Source organism: Chelonia mydas, chromosome 10 (assembly GCF_015237465.2).
Source record: "Chelonia mydas isolate rCheMyd1 chromosome 10, rCheMyd1.pri.v2, whole genome shotgun sequence".
NCBI classification, from domain to species: Eukaryota; Metazoa; Chordata; order Testudines; family Cheloniidae; genus Chelonia; species Chelonia mydas.
Window position 1 is genome coordinate 66,830,108 of NC_051250.2, and position 24,606 is coordinate 66,854,713.

Genomic DNA, 24,606 nt, shown 5'->3' on the forward strand with positions numbered 1-24,606 from the left:
GGCCATGGTAATATGCATATTGCATGTAGATGGGGCACTCTAAAACTGCTTTGTCTGGCCAACAGTTGGTAGGCAGAGCACCGCTGCTGTTGGCAGCCAAAAATACCCTGAAAATTGGTCAGTCAACATAACTCATGAAGCTTTGTGGCAGGGCTGCAGCTCCACAGGCCAATGTATGAACGCTAGGTCAGATTCAGAGCTGCAGAAACCAGTGGCAGTATTCAGTTATCCAGAGGCCTCTCTCAGCTGGCCCCTGCTGCCTGTCACAAAGAAATATGGTGTACTTTTAAAGGGAAAATGTTGTGTATTATACAGTCCTCAAATAATCTCTTTTGTTTGCGTTCAGGCCTTTTAGCTAAGGGTTGTGTCACTGATCCTTTTATAATGTAATATTACAGCACTTTGAGGACAATCATATTAGTTGACTTCCCTCTTTCCTTAATTATTGTTTCTTATTATCATAAACCATAGACTCAAGGGGTGTGTGTGTGTGTGTGTGTGTAATAAGCTAAAATCTTTTGGGGTAAAGCTGAGCAAATACTGGAAATAAGTATTATCAGTCAGGCCTTCAAATAGAAAAGGTAGGTCTGTCTGGATGGTATTTCCAGTCCTTATTTGCTTTTCAAATTGAAATTCTATAGTAACAGAGGTTTCTAGAAACCCCTAACAGGGCTAGATTTTGAGCAAACTGTGTTTGTAAGGATCTTGGCAGGAAGGGCAGGTATGAATATTTGTGCAAATATGTTTTCACACAGTACTTGTACAACTATATACCAGTCTTTTGTCAAAGCTCTCTGTAGGTTTGGGAGTCATTCAGTTAAGGAAAAGAAGAATGCCAGGTGATCAATGAAAACATATGAATAGTGAACTATGATTAGTGACAAATTGAAGTAATAGTCACAGTGAGAATCTGTGGACTTTCCTTAGAGTGAAATATGTTCATGTAAGCAATTCACTGAATAACTTTGAATAATATACATATTTACTAAAATGTATAGTCTTTTTAAAAAAAGATAAACATAATATATAAACAAATGCAGTCTCTAAGGTCTCCCTAGCCTATTTCTATAAGGATGTCCAACCCCTACCTTTTCAGAGAGACTTAAATAATCCTCGACACATTCGCTAGGTCCCTGTCCAAACCCTAGGGGTGAAATCATGGATCCACTGAGGTCAGTAGGAGTTTTGACATTGACTTTAATGGGGTTGTAATGGGTGACCACCACACACACAGCCTGGGGAGGTGAAGGTGTCCAGGTGAGGCAATTAACCTTCTAGGCTGTACCTGGAGGAGGAGCCAGGGAGCAAGGACTAATTAGAGATGAGTCTCAGCTGGACAGGAACAGGAGAGGTTTGTATAACCTCCTGTGGCTGAGAGCAGGAGGGGGCTGTAGGTAGAGAAACTGCAGTCACTATCAGGGTGAAAAAAGGCAAGGTAGGAAGTAGCCTAGGGATATAGTAGCAAGGTTTGGGACTGTGCAGACCATGACTACTTGCTGTAGGGTCTCTGGGCTGGAACTCAGTGAAGAGGGCAGGCCTGGGTTCCCCTACCAGTCACTGGGTTGCACTATTCTTAAGGGGAAGTGGGTCCCAAAAGACTTCGGGGGTATACAACCCCTACCTCCAAAGGGAAAACCACAGTGACCTGGCCAGAGGGTCAAGGTACAAAGCAGGTGTGGTTGAGTACTGAGAGAGCAAGAGTGATGGAATGCAACCTCAGGAAGGCGCATTGACCTGGCAGAGCTAATCCTCAGATGTGGCCGGAAGGAGGCGCTCCAACGGTGAGTGAAGCACCCTGTGATGGACCAATATTTTACCCTCAAGATTTAACATGAGTCCAATCATTTGAAAGGTATTTTGGACGTCCCAGATGTTTCCTATTTCCTGATGCTACCATCCAGCCAGTCTTATCACTTAACTCCCATTTAGAATAGCTTCCAGCTCCAAGCTACTATTGAGGGGAAAAGAGATTGGTACAGTGTGAACAATTATGCTGGATGCCCACTGTACTTTGATTAATATTTGGCGTGTAGAATTTTATGTTGGCATTTGACAAGAAATTTGGGCTGCCTTTCCTAGAAATGGGTAGAAAGAAGCAGTTAAGGGAGGCTTCAGTACCCACACTTTGTGGACCAAAGTAGATTGGGGATCATTTGTGGCTATCATCACTGTAACTGTATGCCTAGTTTTTTTAAAAGCAGATTCATATAGGAAATGAATTACATGTAGGAGTGCCCTTAGTTATGTGTCAGATGAAGGACTGAATTCTGAATAGGAGGAAAGTGCATATATCCCTCAGATTTTTTTTCTTTTGATGTATGTCCAATTTACATACATACACACTCACACCTTGTAGACTCGTACTAAAACTACTTTTAGAAATATACCAGACTGAATAAATCTTGCGAGCATTCTTATAGAATCAGAGTTAATTCAATAGCTATTGGTAATGAAACATAAATGTAACTTTCTAATTCTGCCAGCTGGCTACTGTAGCACTCTTTCATCATCTAGAGAAGCAGAACATTTTTCAAATCCATGGTTGAATAATAAAGCCCAAAATTAAATTATAAATGCAGTATGGTTTCATTACTTCTAGTCTATGGTTGGGCCAGAGAAGAGGGCTACTCCTTTTAAACATCCTACAAGAGTGTCACAATAAGCTGTAGTTTCTTAAGCCATCACATCAGTTCAAGTGGCTATAAAACTTCAACCTGACATGAAATCTTAGATCTTACCGTACAGGTTTGAAATAGGTCAGGAGACTCCATCAGTCTGTTAATTCACGTGAAATGATGAGGCTCTGAAGTAGATTTCTATGCTTTGAATTCTGGCAATATCTCTCAACATATTCTATTTTCTGCTGCTGCTACCAAATCCCTCTGTCAACTCAAGTTGTATTTCTAGTGCCTTTTGTTCCTTGTCGCTAATGTACAAACCACGTGTAAGTTCACATCACAGGCACCGCAGTTTCATTTGGGCCACCTCATTCTTTCTTTCTCACACACACACACACACTCTTCTGTCTGCTTTGCAATACGTCTCAACTGTCCGTAGACTTGATGTCTTATTAAACGTATGTGGCATTCTGCAGTTGGGGTCCAGAAAACTACAGATTACAATAGTACTAGAGGTATTTTGGACAAGTGTAATCTGTTTTGAATACAGAGAATTATTCTTGTTAGTGGCCACTGAGTGGAGAAAACACGGAAAAAGCCTAAAGCTAGGCCACTAAAGATCGGTAGTTCCCATTGATCTGAGAGCTCCCAATGTCCTATTGACAATGCTCAGCACATCCTGAAAATTGGACTGCTATTTAGGTGCCTAAATTTGAAACTTTGATTGGGCTAATTGTGGTTGGGGCAATGGAGAGACATAGGCAAGTCAAGACTGGAGTAAGCAGTGAATGATTGAGCAAGGTAAGAGTGTGGTGGATGAACAACAAATGAACACTAGCAAATGAATTTTGAATTGTCCTTTGGGAGGAGGTCACTAAAAGAGAATAAACTCTTCCTACTCTTTTCACCCTCTCCCTTCAGGTCTAAGACTTGTCCTCCCTGTACCTCTTGTTAGTTTGGCATTTGATTACATCACTCTTAGTCACTTTTCCTTTGACTATCTTACATTTTGATTTGCTATGACTTGGCCATACAAACAGAGTTGGGACTAAACACCATGTCTCCTGACTCCCTGTCCAGAACTCTAAACACTGGACCACATTACATCCCTCATAGCCTACCAACTATTGTCATATCAATTTATCAGAAATGGTCCTATCCAATCAAAGGCTCCTTCAGCCCCCCCCCCCTTTTTTTTGTCAAGGCTCTAGGAAAACCAGTCCAAAAGGGACAATGGTCTTCAAAAGCAGAGGGCCAGCACTGAAATAAAACAGTCTTTCTCAAAAAAGGTAGGGAAGGAAGAAATGAGGGGCAAGATCCCAACCTGGAATGGGGATAAGTGGATCAGTTTAGCTAAAACCGGGATGTGAAACAAACTGCTACCGAAGAGCTGAAAACTCTATTAAACTTTGGCCTCCTTATCTGCCACTGGGGCTGAAAGGGGCTGCAACACCTGCTCCTCCCTCTTTCCACTACTCACGTCCCTCTCCATTGCTATTGGCTCCAGATCTCAGGATGATGGCAATAAGACTTCATCAAGATTTGTGGGAGAATATCTGTCGACCAGCTCTGAAAATAGTCACATGGGAGGAGCAGATCAGCTATGTGTTCCCAAAACTCTGGAAGGAATGGGTGTTTTGCTGGTCCTTCTCTAAAGATGTGGTTTGGTGCAAGACAGGGATAGCAGTGTATCATCAAAGAGGAATGACAACACCCCCTGCACAAAGCAGTAAGATGGAGCACAACATCAACTTCATCCACAAAAATGTAAAATAATCCCTATCCCTCCACAATCTCGGCTACTAGAAAGATATTAAGTGTACTGAGGATGCTTACCCAGATTTCTCTAGAAGGGCATTATGGATGCAGCTCTCACACGTAGTTTGTTTATAAAGAATAATCATCCTCAGTAGTGCTTCACTTCTAACAGAAGAAAAAAGGCAGCTTCTGCTTGATCTAGCTAAATAAGCCAAACACTCTTGTAGTTGGATGTGTATATCTGTTAACTGCTGACCTATGTACATCAGCCAATATTCTCCTAGCAAAGAGGATTTTAAATAACAATCTTAAGCAGGTAACACTTTAGCTTTTGGTTTCTTTTAGAACTTCTTACGATTGTATGTCCCCATCCCTGCCCTTCTGTTTCAATTTAATGTCCTAAACTTCAAAGTCCTCTGGTAACATCGCCCTCCTTGACTATTTAAATAGGACAGGCAATGGGCCAAATTTAGCCCTGTTATAAATGGATGCAATTCCACTGATTCAATGAAATCAACAGCATCCCATTTACACCAGGTCAGAATTTGACCCCATGTAGCCTGGAAACTTTGGACCCAATTCTCATCTCACACCAGTGTAAATCGGGAGTCTTAATGAAATCAGTCGAGTTACCATGTGGAGAGGAGAGTGAGGCCCATTGTGCACATAGGGACTGATCCTGTAAAATGAAGTCCAATGGGAGCTTTTTCATTGACTTCTTGAGAGAAACAGTTAGAGGAATATTGGTTTTATACCCCCTTACACCCAGCCCTGTGTGGGCCTCGATCATGTGAGGGACTTGGATGTGTGGCTTTTGTAACTGTTGGACGCACAAAGAATCTATGCCAATAGAGTCCTGAACTTGCGCTGTTGCCTTTATTGTTTAATGGTAGATTTGTATCCTGAAACTCACATATTACTCTTGAAACAGTGACTGCTTTAACAAAGGCATCTTTGTGCGCAAATTATACCATAGGTAGAAGATTACTTTAAAGTGAGTACTGAAGCTGTTCATGGAATTTCTCATGTACAAAAGGTAGGATTTACAGTAAGGATTTTCAATTAGTATAGTGCTAAAGTACACAATTTGAGTGCACTGAGCTCAGAAATAAAGGATCAGTGACATTTTTACAAACAGATTAAAAAGTCAAACTGTTTGAAAAAATGTTCACACAACAAGACTTGGTATGGAACAAGACTTTTTTCAGTCTTTATTCATATTTTATATTTGCCATCTCATAAGAGGATAACTTTAACTAGTTTAATATTGTGTTTATGATATCCTCTGTAGCAGTACCGTACAATATTCTCCATAGGGCAGAAATCAAATTTACTTGGGATTTAACGTTTAGAATTTAAAAACAATAATTTAATACGTACTATGAACCATTAAGAATTATAGTTTTTTCTTTCTATCAACCGGGAATAAATTTGGATCTTAAATTTGTGACTTTGTTTGTGACTCGTAAAGGTGTGTGTGTATTATATATATACACCCCATGTCCTCAGCTGACATAAATCGGTATAGATTTATTGGTTTGAGTAGAGATACATCAGTCTAGAGCAGCTGAGAATCTGGCACATAACTCTCTAAGATAACATTTTTGTATGGCCTAAGTGAGGAATTGTACATATTGTGGTATTGCACTATTAAAAGTATGAATCATATTTTAATGGAAGCATTTTTTTAATTTAAAAGACTTAAATTTAAAAAGAAGCTATCAGTGGTTTAGAGGAAAATCTTTGTTAATTTGCAGTCCCAGACTTCTGATATAGATCAGTTTATTTTTTTGGCTCTAAAACTTCTTGTGAGTGACTGTCTTCACGATGAATGCTGTATTAAAGGTCCTGGAGACAGAAGCCCTTTATTTGGGTCAATTTCAGGTTTCCTGCACAAAGGCTGATTTTGTTTTGTTTGGAAGTGACTTTCTACTGTCTCTTGCACAGTGCTGTGCATGTTGGCAGAGCTTAACAAACTATTATAAATAAAGTAAGAATAACCTGACTTTATGAAGTTCTCTTGCATGGGGTTGAGAGTATGAAATACACCTCCTAGGGCTTGGTTCCCCAAGCACAGCCCCCTTGTCCATGCCTGCTGCACCAACCTGTGGAAGACCGTAGCAGTTGCTGTCCTTTTGCACTAATTTAGGGGTGCCTGACCTGACCCAGTTCTCACCTCTGTGCTAGCCTATTGGAGTCAGTTCAGAAGCCACTTCCCATGCATATAAGTGGATGCAGGGGCTCCCTTACACAGCTGCTTTGCTTGTGCCTCCTTCTGCCTAGAGCTATTATGGGGCTTCTGTGGTGCTGAAAGATTTACCTGGACCCTTCACAAAGGGGTGAATTTTGCCAGTAATGTATGGAACATTCATATGGAGCTTCCTTGTCCTGCTCTGCCCTGCCAATTTGCCTGAATGCTGGCAGGGAGGGTTCGCCTCCCTGGATGAGGTCAGTCCCTGGAGACAGTTTGCCAATATTAGTCCCAATTTTGGTGGTTTTTGTCATGTGGACACCTGCCCATTGGTAACTGGAACAGACCACTAGACTTATTTCCCCACCCCCAAGCATTCATAAAATTCCTTTTGTTAATGGATAGAGGTAGTAACTAATAAAACGTGAGTTGAGGGAATGCCAGTGGTAAACCTGATCTCGAGGTCAATGTGTTGCAGAAGCTAGACTTGTGTGCCATGTCTTGCTGGTTTCAGCTCATTTTCCATGTTAGGGTTCAATTTTCTTAACTTATATCAGAGGACTTATGTTTTAATCACCTTTCTGCATATCTTCTCATTAAAACAAATTATGCTATTGTCATGATAAATCTGGGTATTTTTTTAACTGACTCAAAAGCAGTAGTTACGTGTGTGATTATTGAATCTAGTGAAATTTCAAGTAGGGCTGAGATTATTTTATTCTACCAGCTCTATGTGAACTCCACTTTCTCCCTGTGCTAAAATATTTACAGCTTTTATTTCATAACTTAAATCTTTTCGAATTTTCTTGACAATTTAATTCAAACACCTTCTTAAATTCTAGTCTCTAATCTTTCAATTTCAAAACTTCCTATTACCTGTTCGTTGGAATGATGTCAACACCACTTTTTCCTGCTACCAAATGTCATGTTCTTCTATACCAGATGTGGACTGACTACAGAGCTTGCTTATACACCAGATGTATTAATTGTAAGATCCTTTAATGCTTTGCCAGGTATGGCTGAGTTTAGTTTAAATAAGATATTTTACACACTGTGCCACTTAATGGGTGAAAACGATAATAGTTTAGCATTCTGTTACATCTCTCCCTTTTAAGTTCTACATTCCTACAATATTTACACTACCATGCTGTCTTTGAAGTTCAGTATATATCAATCTGTTAAGTGTCTCTGGAACATACTGGATTTCTAATTACATGACCTAAACATGTAATAGCTTGGTCATCTGGCTGTCTATTAGTTGCAACTCTGGGCTGTGGTTCGTTTGGAATCTTTGAGTTCTCTCTCTTTCTTTATCTGCCATTTGTAGAGGTTTTTGCTCTGATTGTTCTTCTGTTGAAGATCCATATATCAGGATATCATCCATGAAAACAACAACTCCATTTGTGTTGATAAACAATTCTGCCATCTTTCTTTGCAAAATTTTAGGTGCACAGGTAATCTTCAAAAGCAAAATCTTCCAAAGGGTATAATAAATGTAGTCAGTTTAGCACTTTCTTTGGCTAAAAGAATTTGCCAGAAGCCACTTGAGGCATCCATCTTAGGGAATACTCTTTTCACTTTGGGCAGAAAGTCCTATTGGGGTGATATATTCTCCCCCCCCCCCCCCCACACAACTGTTTCATTAAGTCTTTTAAAAATTCTCACATTTGTATTCCATTTTCTATATAACTGATACCAGTGGGGCACACCATGCTGTTGGCTCAGATTTTCCTAATTATGCCAATCAACTCCATCCTCTTTAACTCAGTTTCCACATTATGTAGTAATGGGACAGGAATCCTGTGAGGTGTATGTACACTGTATTGTTCAGCATTGTCTCTTCAGGTTACTTGGATTTTTTGAAAGCAGATCTAGTACAATACCACCAAATATTCCATCCCGTTCTTCCACAGTTCTCAGTAGGCTCATCGTGGCTGTCAATGCAGCTGAGAAGACTTTTAGTCTGTGGTCCTTTGATCACATGCACTCTGAATGCATGGCTTTTGGCTTTGTAAGTTTTTCTGTGGCGAACAGGACCCATGCAGTTCAAAATACCGCCAGGGCTAGTCAGAGTTGTCAGGGTGAATTCATCTTTGCGGGGGTTAAAGGTGATTGATATCAGCGCCTGAGTCAATTTTAAAGTCAATAGTCTTGCCATGAATGTTCCTTTTCATACTCTGAGGGCTCTATCATCACAAGTGACAGATCCTAGAAACAATGATTCGTGATTATCTGTAATACAAGTCAACTACCTGACTGCTTTAGTGCTGCAAACAGCTGTAAAATGTCCATATTTCATGCATTTGTTACACTGTGCACCCCAACTGGACATGTATCATCTCTTGGGGTATGACTTTTCCATACATTGTGCATGTAGGCTGAAATTTGTCCCTCTTAGCCTGAGAGTTTTCTCTCCTTGCCTCAGGGGTTTTATGATTTTTAATGCTCAAGTGTCTGTTTACAGTTTTTCTAAGCTAATTTCAGGTTTTTCATGTTTCTCTAGACTTTGCTATTTCAGTAGTTCAGCATGTTTTGCTATTTCAGTAGCTGTCGCTAGGGTTAAATATCCTGTCAATTGTAGGATTGGGAAAAAAACTGTGGAAGGTTAACCTAGTAACCAGCCTGTTTCTGATATGTTCATGTTTGGCTCAAAAAATGATTTTGGGAATTCAGGTGTATGCAGAGCTCTTACAAAACATTCAACATTTTGCCCTAGTTCTTTAATTTTTTGGTGAAAACATGCTATTTCATAAACTGTATAAAGTCTAAAGCCAGAACCCTTTGTCCTCTTTGTGACTTCTTCAGCAATGTCAAAGGATTTAAAGATGTGTTCTGCTTGCTTCCCCATACTATATATGAAGATGCCTGTATATCTCCAGTTCCTTTGTGGAGTTTGTTTGCAATTCAAAATCTTGAAAAATACTGCTTCCAGTCTGATTCTGAAGGTTTGCCAAAGCTGAAGCCCTCTGGGGCTTTGAAGAGTGACATGTTGAGGGGATCCTGCAATATTTTTTTTTTCCTTCTGTTTCTGGTCTTCGTTTTACTCCTGATACCATGGCATGTTCTTCTCTATCAGATGTAGACTGGCTACAGAGTTTGCTTATACACCAGATGTGGTCATCATAAGATCCTTTAATCCTCTGCCAGGTATGGCTGAGGTGCATTTAAATTGTTATACACTATGCCACCTAGTGGCTGAATAGAGTAATACAGTTTAGGCATTCCATTACACCAAAACAAATATTAAATTAATAATCTCTTCTAGGCTAAAGTTGCTGCCTACGATTAAACTCAAGGTGTAAAAATGTATGTTCTGAGCCATTGGGTGTTGAGCGGGGAGGGTAGGAATATCCTAGGTCAGGAATATTCCTACCCTCCCCCACTCATGTCCCACAGGCCTATGGAACAGAATGCTTTTTGGTCTTAACGGATGACTTAAGTAGCACAGAAGATTGTACTTGACGAGCACGGCTGTCACAAGCAGTTGTCGATATACGTTATATAAGTGACTACAGAGGTATTTGAAGGTCATGCGAAAAAGTCTTCAAGCCAAATATCACACAATTGAACTACTACCAAGTTTCAGGAGTTTCCCAACCTCAACCCTCATATTGCCAGGCTAACAGAAGATCATGAAATACACTTATTTGGCAATGTGCAAGCAGTCATGCTGATTCCTGTTATCAATGGGAGCTGAGGGCATATAGCACCTTGCAGAAGACTCCTATATCTTGCAGAATTGGGCTCTAAGGTCTCTTTCTCCTCTCACATCAATGTAACTCCATTGGCTGGAATATATGAGGAGTATCAGGTCCTAAGTACCTTGTAATTGGGAGACATGTTTCAGGAGTGCCAGATAAAATGGCTTCTTATGTATAAGCCAGGGTGGATAAAAATTGATTTTTTTTTAAATATGCAGAGCTGTTACATTTAAGACTGACTTCCACATAACTATGGTCTAGAGAAAGCCAGTTAGACTTTCAATAGTCTTAACAAATGCCAAGAAAACAAGGGTTGGATAATGTCCAAATGTGGATGGAAATGACCTATACTGGTGACAGCATTGTGAGGAATTTGAAAACAGTTTATGGGGTTTTTTTGTTGCCCTTTGAAGGTCTGGGATATTCCTGTTAATATATTTGTCTTTTTTATAAGAGTTCTGCTTTCTTTCTATTGCCATATTCAGATAACTGTGAATACACCTAGCAAACTTCATAAATTCAATTACCTTCTAGTAAGAAAAATAATGGCTGTTTGACTTCTTATTTATAAGCAACAGAATGATCATGTTCTTGAATTTCCCACTGTATACCCAAAATACATTTTAAAGAGTTGTACTATAGAGTATAAATGATTTGTCCATATTAAAAAATAAATAAATAAAAATTTCACTTTAAAGTGTTACAGATAGGGAACTACGGCATAATCCTGGTATCTGTGGAATAATAACCCTTCCGTACCTCACAGGGTTGTTGTGAGGATCAAACCATAAATGTATTGGAGGATCTTGCATACTATGCTGGCAAGTGCTATAAAAACCAGGTAAATTAACCTGCCCAGGAAGAATTTGATTTATAATAACCAAGTGTGTCTGCTAGTTGGAGTCTGTCTGTAATATCAGTAGGTTTCAGTTAGTGGCATTCTTGTCACTGGGCCAAGAAGTCATATTTCACTGTCAAGTCCTTTAGCAGGACTTGAGCTCGCACCCAATATTGATGCTGCAGTGCCGTATTATTAGAGTTGCCATCCTTCAGAGGAGATGTTAAACTTCAACCGATCTTCCTGTTTCTTGTGGCTGTCCTGGTGGAAACTAAAGATCAATGGCATTTTTTTAAGAGGTTAAAAATTCCAACTGTGTCCTGTCCAACATTCCCTCTCTCAGTAAAATAAGCTCTAATGTCCAAGGAACTGAATGAGCTATAGCAGAATCCACCATGGTTTCCAGTTATTTGCTTGCACAGTTGTCTCATTACTAACACCTATTTGCTTCTGACCCATTTCTATATTGTGTCCTCCTGTTGAGGAGTAGAGTACCAGATCCAACTGCCATCAACCTTTGGTGAAGTTTGTATCTAGATTTGAACTTTGTGGCTCTCACCCATTTCTACACAATAGTTATCTGGTGACTTGGTTGTTTGCCCATGCTATAAATAAGTATGGTGTATGGGAAAGCTTCTATTTAGCTTTGAGGATTACCTGGGAAAGGAATCTTTCCAGTTTAACACTTTAAAAGGATTTGATTTGACTTTTTTTCCCTCTCCCTTCTTCCTTTACAAAATTAGCATGTGGATATAATAAAGTGAAGATCAGAGCTGGCAACTTACAGGAAAGGAAGAGTACTGGGGTTGTAATTGAGATGTTATTGCCTACCACCATGGTGTATATTAGCTTGAATAAAACATGCAGTCAATAAAATAAAACAAAACAATAAAACTAAGCCCATTGGTGATCTGTTATAGGGTGTGATGCAACACACAAACCTGCAGTCATAAAACTGGGGGAACCTTACGCTTTCAGGAACAAAGGCATCCAAGCGTTAAGTTGGAAGCAGTGCTGTCCAGCATTAAAGTTCTATTCTCTTTGCACCTGGAAGTAGTTAGCTTTAAAAGCCATACAGGTTTATACTGTTCTCTTCCAATTTTAAATAAGGCCTTCAGATGTTCTTGTTAGATGCTTATATAGAAACATGGTTTTAATTAGGGAACCCCTAGCTGAAAAGATTGATTAGTCCTAGACATAAAGAGCTCGTGCTCTTACGGAGGGAGTTTGAGGTGTGGGGACTATATTTTTATATAATTTGTAAAGGTGAGCTCTTAAAGTACTGCATTATACACTGCAAATTTATTTTGAATAGCATCTTTCATAAAGGCTGTATCTTAAACCATTTGGCAGAGTTAATAATTTTGAGAAATAGTTGCTGAAGGAGGCAAAATTAAGATGTATAAGCATGGGAGGACAGATCTGTTTTCAGCTGTCAGATTTTACTGGCAATTATCTGTAATTCATGTGTGATAATTAGAGACGATAAAATAAATCATAATGAATAATCCATCAGCATTGTACCTCTTTTCTGATCACAAATTGTCTGGGAGCCCGTAAGAATTTTCATGAATGTATTCATTGTTTGAAAGTATTTGCCGAATACTGTAATTCTTGGTCTGTAAATTAATGGATGTGCTAGTTACAAGGTATGATTCTGATTGGATGAGCATGGCCCTTAGAATCAGGCATCTGATTGTAAGCTCTTTGGGGCAGGGACTGTGTTTTTTGTTCTGTTGGTACAGCCCATAGTACAATGGGGTCATGGTCCAGGATGACTCCTAGTTGCCATGCTAATACAAACAATTGATGAAAATAATGATGTGGATACTTGTGTTCAAAAAAACTCTTCTTGGCTTGTTTAAATCTCATTGCTTCCACAAAACATTCCTTCCAGTTGTTCATGAGACTGTTTGTGGGAGAGGAAGCACCAGGGGCACGAACAGTCTAGAAAGGATGAATATTCATGTGGAAGGGGAATCCTCTCTGATGTTGTCACCTGGTCCTAGTGGTGATAAAGATTAAATTTTTCTAACCATTCATGTAAGAGCTTTAGGCTTACAGTTTACAATTACAAAATAATGAGGCAAGACTTGGAAACCTTTAGGGGTCCATTTCTTGGCAACAGTGACATTGAATTTAATCCCCCCCACCCACTTTTTCCTCCTCACATTTTAGAGAAATATTGGCATAATCCGGCTGTTCCAAAAGTCCATTATTTAGTGAATGCACTGCATATAGGCTAAGGTTTATTGTGCAACATTTATGTTCTGTAAAAACCTTGGGTGGGTTTGCCTGAAATTATTTGGGCTTGACCTTGCAAGCACTGGACACACACAAATACTCTTTCTCATATGAGTAGCCCAATCTAATCCTTTTTTTTGAGTACTTGCATGAATAGAGGTACTTATGGGCCTAATCCAAAATCCACTGAAGACAAGAGAGACTACCATTGCCATCAATAGGCTTTGAACCAGGCTCCATATGCAAGTGTGTGTATGATTGGGCTCTGTGAAGTTACGGGGAAGACTCCCATTAACTTCAAAGGGAGCTATCCTGAGCTCTGTTTTGTACATGAAATGAAATCAAGAAGAAATATTTCTTAAAGTATTACACTAAAGTTGAAGAAAAAGCTATAATGCACATTATTTCAGATTGTTGCTGTTAGTACTTGTTTCCAGACCTGCTGTCTTGGTAGCCTCTCTTCATGTAGAGTTAGATAGGCCAACATAATTTGTGTATTTTTGTCCGGCATAAAGCTATTTGACAATGGTTATCTGCTAAAACGGTACTGTTTAAGAAGCTTACAACACAGAGGTTCTAGCCATAAAATAAAGTATACTTAAATACACATTGCACAGATGAATTAACCCGTTAAAAGAATATTTTTATTTGCATCCATCTTTATACGCACCACAAAAGCAGAGAAATGAGCTTGTATGAATATTTGATAAAAGAATAACAAAATACAAAGGCATAGTTGGAAAAATATAGTGAAAATATACTTTTGACCTGTTATAATGAATGAATCTGCTGTGGACCAATTTTTATCACTGCTAGCAATGCTTCAGAAACCTCCTTAAATACTCGCCAGGCCAAAAAAAGGGGGAAGAGTGGTGGTGGTGGAAAGCTTATTCTAGGGATAAATTGGTTGCTTACCAAAGCTACTATATGTGTTGAAGACTCTGCTGTATTGTATTGTATTGTATTGCGTGTCTTTGTATGTGGATTCATTCATTCTCTCTCTCTTTCACCTGTGAATTATCGCAATCAAGATATTGGGTTTACCTTCACTAATGGAGTGGGATTAGGAAAATGTGGCTTAGTTCTCCCAGTTTTTATCCTATTTCACTTCAGGAGCAGAATGTGTATATTTTTTTCCTCCATCTAATGTGGCTTTTTAGTTACATTTCATTAAACTCATCTTCTTTATATGAAAGTTTCTAAACTAGGTATCTGAAAAGGGCACAGTGAGCTACAGAGGTGGGTTAACAAGTAATGTGTTTTTCCCCAGTAAAATTTGCCTGCTTCTGATTTCATTTACTTAAGGCAATTTTATGGAGTTTTGAAATAATCAAATAAACCAAAGCTTTCATGCAGCTGTTTTTTGCTTTTAAAATGGCTGCAAAAACTCAAAAGGGCAAATTTATCCAAAAAATACACTTTTTTTTTTTATAGTATTTTGGGGAGGAAATACTGGAAGAGGAAGTGACAGAACCTCCTCAAAAACCACATGGTCTAGTAGTTTAAGCATGTGGCTTTGAGCCAGGAGTGCTTCAGTTCTAGTCGCAGCTCTGACACTGACTGGCCAGCATTTCACAATTAGGTCTACCTAACAGGTGGGGAAATGGGCTCCAATTAAGGGATTTGGCCACACTCTCATTATGTTGATTATAAGCTCTCTTGGGTAGGGACCATCTTATTATGTTTGTACAGTGCCCAGCTCAATGGGGTCCTGGTCTGTGACTTGGGCTCCTATGCACAATGGCAATATAAATATTCAGGCATCATCAGAACTAGGGCTGGAATTCAGGTCTTCTGACTACTAGGTCATTGTTTGTTCTAGCAGATCTCTATGCCTCTTAGGCAAGTCAATGAACTTCTCTGAACCTCCATTTCCACACCTGTGAATTGGAGCAGTGATCTTTGTGTATTTCAAAGGGTTGTTGTGAAGCCTTGCTGAGTATTTGCAGAGCACTACTGGCAGTATATGAGTGTATAGTATGGTTGTGGCCTCCCAGGAGAGCATTAGAAATTATTGTGTAGTAATAGTGTTACTCTTTTTCAATTTGGTGCCAAAGTATGGATTTACTATTAAGTATAACAATCAATCAAGGCATTTGATTATTCCTTCCAAGAGAAACATACAGCTATGTCGTACGTTCTTTAGTAAAGCAAATGTTTTAAAGATAATTGGGGGTATAGCAAAACTTTGTACTCCCTCACTGAAGCATTTGATAAATTCTAAAACCATCTTCTGTTTTTTATTGGTGTTACAGTACTTAAACATTTCTTCACCAATGTGTCTTCTATTATACTAAGAAATCAAGTGCCAGAAACCTTTAATATTGCTCACCATAACTATATGAAGGTTATTTCATGAGCTAAAATTAGCCTATTCACCTAAATATTTTCTTCAACTAACACAATTACCTATGCTGGGAGATGCTCACATCTGGCCCTTTCACTCCACATTCCAAATCCCCACACAGTCGCCTCGAGCACAACACAAAGTAGTGGCTATTTTTATTAAGCGAAATCCCTATTAATTCCAGATGTAAACCATGCAATTAACTCGTCTAGAAACAAGAAAGTGTTTTCCTGTGCCTGGATCTGATTTAATATATAATCACTCTTCTTGCCGCCCCTCCTCCCCCCACTTTCACTGCACCCACTTTAGTGCATCCATGCAGTACTGCTGCTGTTCTTATGTAGTTGTATGCAGGCTGAAGATGTCTATGCAAGAAATTCACCAGGCTGAGAAATTTAACCTCCTATGCTGTTTGCAACACACTTTCTCCTCGTATACTTGTACTCCAGGCAGCTTATAGGCATGCTACCAGCTGTGCTACCTAGACTATCTTCTTTTTTAAGGCTAAATGCCAGTTTAAGCCTGAATGACTTTAGCATCCCTGTGGACATCAACAAGCTGAAAGGGTTCAAATATTCTCAGTATTGTTACATTGTGCATGACCGGGTTTGCAGAATCTCCTAGAATGCACTGTGGTTGGGAACTGAGATAGGTACTCAAGCCACTGCAACTGAATCGGTTTAGAACTGATAATGTAGATGCTTTGTGAACTTGCAATGGCTGATGTGGCTGGACATGAACCATTGATGCTTAAACTGTTTTTGGTTTAAAAAATGGTTTAGTTTGTGAATGTGGACATGCCTAAAGGGCCTAATCCTGTCAACACTCAAGCATATGTGATGCTTTCCTCATGTGAGTAATCCTGTTGACTTCAGTTGAAGGTCAAGCTATGCATGTGCTAAAGCATTTGTAGAATCCAGTCCTAAATGTGCTTGCTTCAACAGAGAGATGGCTAACCTTTGTAGATATTGAACCTCTGCTCTGCATTTATTAGTCAAAAGATCACTTTATAAAGGGGCATTGTAAATTGACTTGGCGATAGCAACACAATATGCAGCTCTTTATGTGGAATTTCTTCTATTCATCTATACAACAAATATCAAAATTGATGTTAACATTGTTCCTGATTTTGTATAATCTCTTAAATTCTATTAAGATCATATGAACATAAATCATTGGTAGCAAGAATTAGGCACATCTTCTACTAGTTACAGCTGTCAGGTCTACTGCTAGTATTACAGCTTGACTGAGGATGTCAGTGTTTTTTAAAAACAAACACTTTTGAACACAAAGAAATCAGGGACACCACTTAGGCTTGGCCTACTCTTAAAAGTTAGTTGACAGAGCTATATCATTCAAGGGTGTTGGGGGGCGGGGGGAACCCACATCCCAGATGGACATGGGTATGCCTACCTCACCCCCAGCATAGATGCAGCTATGGTGACAGAGTGCTTCCATCAACAGGGCGAACACCTCTCCTGAGGAACTGCAATACTTCTTTTGTTGGTGCAGGCCGTGTATATGCTACGGGGTTATATTAGCATAGCTACTCTGAGCTATGCCTCCATAAGGCTGGTCTCCAGTACCAGGGAGATCTACCTCTGCTGCATCGATTTCAGCGACGTTGATTTTTAGTGGGTCTAATGAAGACCGACTAAATCAACAGCAGAGCGCTCTCCAGTCGACCCCCTCCCCACCCCCGGTACTCCAGCTCTCCAGGAAGAGTAAGGGAATCTCCTGTTGACTCAGTGCCATGAAGACCCCGGGTAAGTCAACCTAAACTACATCGACTGCAGCTACATTATTCATGTAAGTGGAGTAGCATAACTCAGGTCAACGTACCCCCATAGTGTAGACACAGCCTTCAAGGCAGAGGGCTAGGCCTGGAAACACACTCCCCAAAGAGGGAAAATAATCTGGCTTTAATGTATAGCTGGCAAAGGCTTTAGAAAGAAAGTTCTGTTTCTTTACAATCCCCCTCCCCCATACTTTAGTAGTTAAAGTCTGAGGCCTGGCCTACACTACAGTTAGGTTGACATAAAACAGCTTACGTCAACCTAATTATGTCCGCATACACTTTCTCTACAGCCTTGCTCCTGCTAATGTAAGTGTCCTATTACACAAACATAACTCCACCTTCACGAGAGGCATAGGGCTGATAGTGTAATTAGGGTGATGCAGTGTCTGTGTAGACTCTGCCTTACTTTGGCTGTTGGCTGTCCTGTCTTGTCAATTTCACAAGAGCTGTGAAATTGACAAGAAAGCTGGGCATCTAGAGCCCAGCTGCCCCCAGCTCCCCACTCCTAGCTGGGCTGCTGCCTGGAGTCTCCCTGCTCAGGGAGCCGAGAAGCCCGGGTGGCTGCCTCCCTCCCCCGCTGGGAGCCAAGAGCCCAGGGGTGCAGCTGGGCTCCTGGTGGGAGCTGCATGGACCTGAGTGCCCCGGCTCTCAGCCACTTGCACTATCTTCAGTGAGGATGTGCACCACTGACATAATGAGGGTCGTGTGGTCCTCAGCCACTGCAGTAATTCTGGTGGTGGTTGTAAGTCAACTTAAGTCAACCTAACTTAAGTCAAGTTAACCTAACATAAGTCAACTTAGGGCTGTAGTGTAGACATGCCCTGAGTTTTTGGTGAAGCACAAAACCAAGCTGAAAATAATGAAAATATTTTTGAAACCTGATGGAAAAGTCTGAAAATTAGAGACAGATGACTTAGATATCGTCCCAATACATAATGTTCAATCCTTGGATTGCAGCCTTTGCAGCTGAGAATTTTTTTCTTTTTTAAGGAGTGATTCAGTTGGCTGGCTGAACTGTGTGTGGAATACATGTATTTTCCAAGTCTACAGTATATGTACTCTGTGAATAGTAATCTGCAAATATTTCCAATAAATTTTTTTTGTTGTGTTGCTTTGGGTCACGAGAAGTTAGGATTTTATAGCATTTTCCAGTTTTTTTTTCTCCTGCAGACCATAAATGCAAACAGTACGGAAAAGGCCTTGTCTGAAAAAGTAGCCTGTTACAATCCAACATTTTATGGTTTTGTAAATTATATTAAGAATCCTTATTTTTACTTGTGTGCAACTTGGGTGTTGTGCTTGTAAAGACACTAGTGTTATTACATATCTCTTCAAAGTCCTTCAACCTTTTTCAGGCTGCAATAAAAAGTGTTCACATCTTATGTAAAGGGAAATGAGGCTTCCTTAAAAAGTGTAGTCTAATGACTTGGTGGCAGATGCTCTTAACATACTGATAATTAGGACAACTGAAGCTACTATTCATTCTTAGAGTTTATTGCTGCAGGCTTGCTGTCACTGAAAAGTATTCCCACCAAGTGGTGCTAATATACAGTAAGACTGAAAATAACCAATTGATAGACAATGAAATCAGAAAGGGGGCGATACCATCTTCATGGTGCTTTTAAGGAGTGGTTGTTTATACAGAGTATAGTATGTTAAAATGCACAGGAAAGTAACCCTTAAACTGGAATCCAGCTTGCTAATAGCTACATAAACTATTTAAAGGTTGTGAGAGTACAAGATCTGTGCCTCCGCACAGCTGGTGTTGGATGCCATCACTCAGAAAACTTCATGCTACTTTTGAGCAACAGTGAGTCTCTATTTTGAATATCAATGAGTGAAGTCAACTGTCCCTTAATTTATACACATTGCCAGAGACTGTCTCAGGGTTTGGAATTAAATGCTCCAATACAAATCTCTTTAAACCTCTCCTAAAGAAGAAATTATGCTAAAGCTCTTTAGTAAGGAGGTTCTCTCTCCTGTTGAAATAAAAATCAATTATGTTTGCTCTGCTGTGAACAATGTCACTCAGTAGCCCTGCTTTCTAATTGGCTAATGCCTTAATGACCTGCTGGGAGGCTGTGATGCATTGCTTTGGACCCTCTCGGCAGGCTTTTAGACTACCAGTCAGATGTCAATGAAGCCTGACTCAATAGGGGTTCTCTTTCTAAAATTCCATTATTCATCCCGGTTTATGCAATAAAACAATCACAAAATAAAGCCTTCACATCAAGCCAAGTTAAAGAGAATTATAGATACTTTACTTCATTGTTAAACTCTAGGATTGTCACTGGTTTAGAACTAGGTTCTTTTTTTATTAAATTTGATGAAAACCTTTTTTCAGTTGAGGTTTTTCTGTTGAGCATTGAACGAAACAACTTTAAAGAGTTTGTGTGTGGTTTGAAATAAGATTAATCTACAACTGTTTTGTTAAACCATGGAGCAAAAGTTCCAAAAATTTTTTATTAAGTTTTAGTGAATGGTAACTCGGAGACCTTTCTTTCATATGTTGAATTGTTTGGGCTTTTTAATTAGAATTGGGATACAGTTTTGGCAGGAATTCCATATTTGGCTGCTATTTTCTTCGTAATGGTTTATTTTAGACCAGTGAAAATTTGTTTTAAAATCCTTTGTGGTAAAATGTTGATCATCAAAATGGATACTTGCAATACTAAAAGATTTGTGCTGGTACTCTGCTGAGGGACAGCATGGAGTGGTGTGTGTGGGTGTGTTTGTGTGTATATATATATTTTTTTTAAATAAGCCTCCTCTTTTGCGTAGAGAAGATGCTTTGCTTGATGACAGCCCGAGGACATGTAACTGCAAGAAAGGTGGACACAAGATGGAAAGTGCTATTCTTAGTCAAAATATATATTAATTTTAAAAAGTAAAAAGGGAATGACAATAGTGTGTTTCTAACACTGCTCCCAGGGCAAGTTTTATAGCTATTTAAACACAACTCTATTATTCAACAACAAATTAGTAGCTACCATAGCAACTGCACGTAATAATTTATTCATGCTACCTCTGGAACACAAAGCGCCTTCCTAAAGTAACTGACTGATGCATTGTGTGAAATTTGTATTTTTCCAAATTTGTAAGGCAGTCATCCCAATACAGGAAAATGGTGTATTTTCCCCTAGGTTGTCAAATATTTGATATCTGTAGCACAATTTATTTGGTTCTGTTTTTTCCTTATTCCTTGTCCTCTGTAAAAATTCATAAAGACAACTTAAAATCTATAATTCAAATATGAAAGGTCATGCAGACCAAGGGCATGACTTTCAGAAATGCTGGACACCCACAACCCCAGTTGAAGGCAATGGGAGTTGAATGTGCTCAGTACTTCTGACAATCCAGCTCTCAACTGTTAGTCACTTATGCATCTGTTCAAACTCGCCTACCCCTACAGGTGGTCCCTTGAGGGCAGAGCAGAGAGCAGCATGGCTAAACTTCCATTGTTATTGCTGTACTTAATGATAAATACAACTGTTCAGTTTTTCCAGAGCTGTGACTCTATCAATTTCCAGCATCCCCAAACAAAAGTTAATCAAATATTATGCCCTTCCTCCCAATTCTAACGGTCTTCTAGCACACTTATTCCTGAATCAAGAATGTATGATCCCTAAACATAAGAGTTGCCATACTGGGTCAGACCAAAGGTCCATCTAGCCCAGTATCCTGTCTTGACAGTAGCCAATGCCAGGTGACCCAGAGGGAACAAACAGAACAGGTCATCCTCAAGTGATCCATCCCCTGTCGCCCATTTCCCAGCTTCTGGCAAACGGAGGCTATGGACACCATCCCTGACCATCCTGGCTAATAGCTACTGATGAACCCTACTATGCTGTTCTTAATGTTCTGGGCATGGAGTATCATAAGAGAAGACACTCCTCAGGTGCACTTGATCTGAAAAGCTCCATGGTTTCAGGGTCAGATTTTTTTCTGGCTTTATATTAAGCTCAGAATGCTCTCTTGATCCTCTCTTTAGTGAGGCACACAACTTTTCTAGTAGACTCCTGCAACAAAATTGTCTCCTTTTTTTCCCAGAGGTAAACACCACACAACCAACCCACATAGTAGATTACTGTATTTGAACCAATCAGGTTCCTCTACTCAGAGCTTTCAGCTGTTCATTAGCAGCACTTATAGTTTTAATGAACTGCAGTAGAAATAGCTCAAGTGATGCATATGTACGTTTCGGCTATGTACAGCCTATAATTAGCACTCTAAATATGAATAGAACTATAAGCAATTACATATTATTGGTATTAAAGTATGTTACAATCTCATTAATTCTCATGAAAGATGGTTTTGGGAATGTCGTTGCCATTCTGAGCATGAGGAAAACCAAGGAAGATAAGTAGTTTTCCCAAGGCTGCAAATGGGGATTAAAACTCAAATTCCTGAATCTCAGCTCTATGGTCAAACTTTTAGTCCATGCTTCTTGCTTTGTCTAATAATTAAAGGTCTGTTTTAAGTCCTTGGAGGTTTCATCAGCTTCTGTATTTTTTATTTTTTGTTTTAAACTTCGTATTAAGTCATGCAAGGTCTTCCTGAACAAAGAGTTTCTCTTATCTACTAGTCACTTCTTAGCTCCATCTCTCATCTATATATTACCAGTAACTATTTATACAGTCCCATAAAATGTGCTAAGTGTTCAGATGCCTACAAAAAAGAGCACCCAGCAGAGGTATAACTGACTACATAGCTCAGCCGCAAAATCTGGTTTGCCTCTTGATATATAGCTATGGGACTAAGCCCTGAAATCTCAGCAATTTACTATACTCTTTTATAGTAGGAAAAGCCTTTAATCCTTGAATAATCTATTACACTTTGTCAAGAATGAAGCCTATTTTTATAATCCAAAATTTCATTGGTTATTAATCAATTGGTTTAAAGTGAGTTGAAGATTTGATGTGTGGAGATCCAACAAATTCCGTTCTTTGGAATCTAGAGTGGCTTGTTATGGATTCAGCCCTTATTTGATCTGGAAACTCTCTAAAAAGCAGTTCTGTTTTTATAAAGGCTATACCCTCACCCAAATCATTCAAGATCCGTTCTCTGCACATTTTAATTCTAACCAGCAAAATAAACAAACTTGAGCTCGGAATAGTCTTGAACACTTGCTCATGTTTTCATAAAAACTTACCCGAAACTAGTATAAGTGCTAAGTAAAATGTTCATTTCTGGCTGGACCAGACAAAATTTTCTTCCAGTGTGCACTGAGAGAATTATGGGATTTTGGAATGTGACATGACACTCCCCAGGAAACCATAAAATATTCTGGCCCTGCAATCCCAGGACTGAAAAAGTCATTAGATTTACCTTTTTTCTTATTCCTGCTGGGATATCTGTTTTCATTTACTATTTCTGTAGACCTATTTGGCTGGCTGGGTAGAGACAGTTGAATTTTTTCATGTTTTATAAGGCATGTCAGGAAGAAACACTATCACTACTTAAAACAGCATAAAGAAACTATAAAAGTCAATGTACAAATGATATGATTTGATTATGGTCAAGCAATTGTATGGGCATGGCACAGGCCTGTGTTGCCGGGTCAGGGAGTGCTTTCTGGTCTCTAGTGAAGAAGGGGCTGGGGAAAGGCTATTGATTGACTGCTTTTTGAGTCTGAGTGCAGGAGAGTTGGGCTTCATGTTCAGGACTGAATTGAACACCAAGTTGGGGAGGTTTCTGTTATCTTTTCTGCGTATGTTGACTTATTTTGCTTTATAAACATCTCTTGAGGAAAAGATCTTGCTGACATGCATCAATGGTATTTTTCTCCATCAGCTTACAATCCTCATTATGCCATTTTTACAATAGGCCTCACTGCCCTGTAGTGAGTAAAAGCAGACAAAACATGAATAGTAAATATTTTTCACTTAAAAATGACCCCAAGAACCTAACCTGCTCTAGGATTTGGAGTCTGAAAGAGCTTAAAGGTACTGGGGAAAACTTAGCTGTGCAGAAGACCAGCAGTGAAGACCTCAAAATAGGTCATAAGTGGTGGCCGGGCCTTATACTATCCTCTGTACTGGGTGAATTTCACCCTATGGCATCAGGTGCTTGGTTTTTCCCTACCTAACATCTCCCCTCAGATCATTCCTTTCGCATTTGAACAGCTCTGGATCTCACTGTACAGCAACATTCATCAGCTTTCTAATAAAAAACACTAAGGTTCTGCTGAAAAGAGCTGCAAGAAGATTGTAACATACTTTAAGTATTCTCAATTTAACTTTTTAATTAGGAAAAAAGTTGAAATGCTGGCCCATCTACAAACATCTGGGTGTCTCCTGGTAGACCAAGCTCCATTCAGGTTTAGAAACAAAAACGAATGCCAAAGTGGATGCTGTTTGTTCACTGGGGCTCCAGCAGTAGCAAGGCAATATATCTGACTTCTTTTACTTCTCTCTCTCTCTCTCTCACTCGCGTGCTCACACACACAACTTGGTTTGTGAGAATGAAACGCTCCTCATTTAATCCTGCAAAAGCAAAACTGAAAATTGGAGGCAATCTCTAGCAGCAGTGCTGAAGTTTGTGGCTGTGACCACCACCAAAGAGAAGGTCAGAATATTAAAAGCAAAGCAGATGAATTGCTATAGACCTTCTGTTGCAGCATGGCTTTAATGTCTGTGTTTAACTTTTATTTGCTGGAAAAAGTACAGCAAAACACTTTCAAATTGTAACTTTGTTGTGCCTTCTCCCTTCTTATGAGTTTTTAGTTGTTGCATAAACAACTGTTTTAGAAATCCATTTTATCAGCATCAGGCTCTTCAGGGTTTGTATTGTGTACCCTAACCATGCTTCTTGGATGAATTTGGAAATGAGTGCTCCATATGGGCTGACTGCTGTGCCTTGTGCAGAACCCCATTGACGTCAATAGGTGTCCATGTGGGTGCAGTAATCTGTATGCATAGATCACGGTGCAGGACTGTGGCCCAGACTTCATGCAGTTACAGTATGGCAAAACCTGCCTTTGTGTCCTTCCCCTCCCTCCCCCCATCTGCATCCAAAATTTGGATGCAGCAGAGACTTCTGTGATATCACTTACTTCATATGATCTCACAGCTAAGTTACCATGTTCTCAGGGAACATCTTTTATCGGACC

The 24,606-nt window shown here is 39.5% G+C and overlaps 1 long non-coding RNA gene across 1 annotated transcript in view; it reads left to right on the forward strand.

Moving 5' to 3' along the window:
* Positions 1-1,404: 1,404 nt before the first annotated feature.
* Positions 1,405-24,606, forward strand: part of LOC119567277 — a 115,268-nt gene continuing 92,066 nt past the window's right edge. The window contains exon 1 of the long non-coding RNA XR_006284364.1: positions 1,405-1,781. This is a non-coding gene — a long non-coding RNA (uncharacterized LOC119567277). The remainder of the gene's footprint in view (positions 1,782-24,606) is intronic.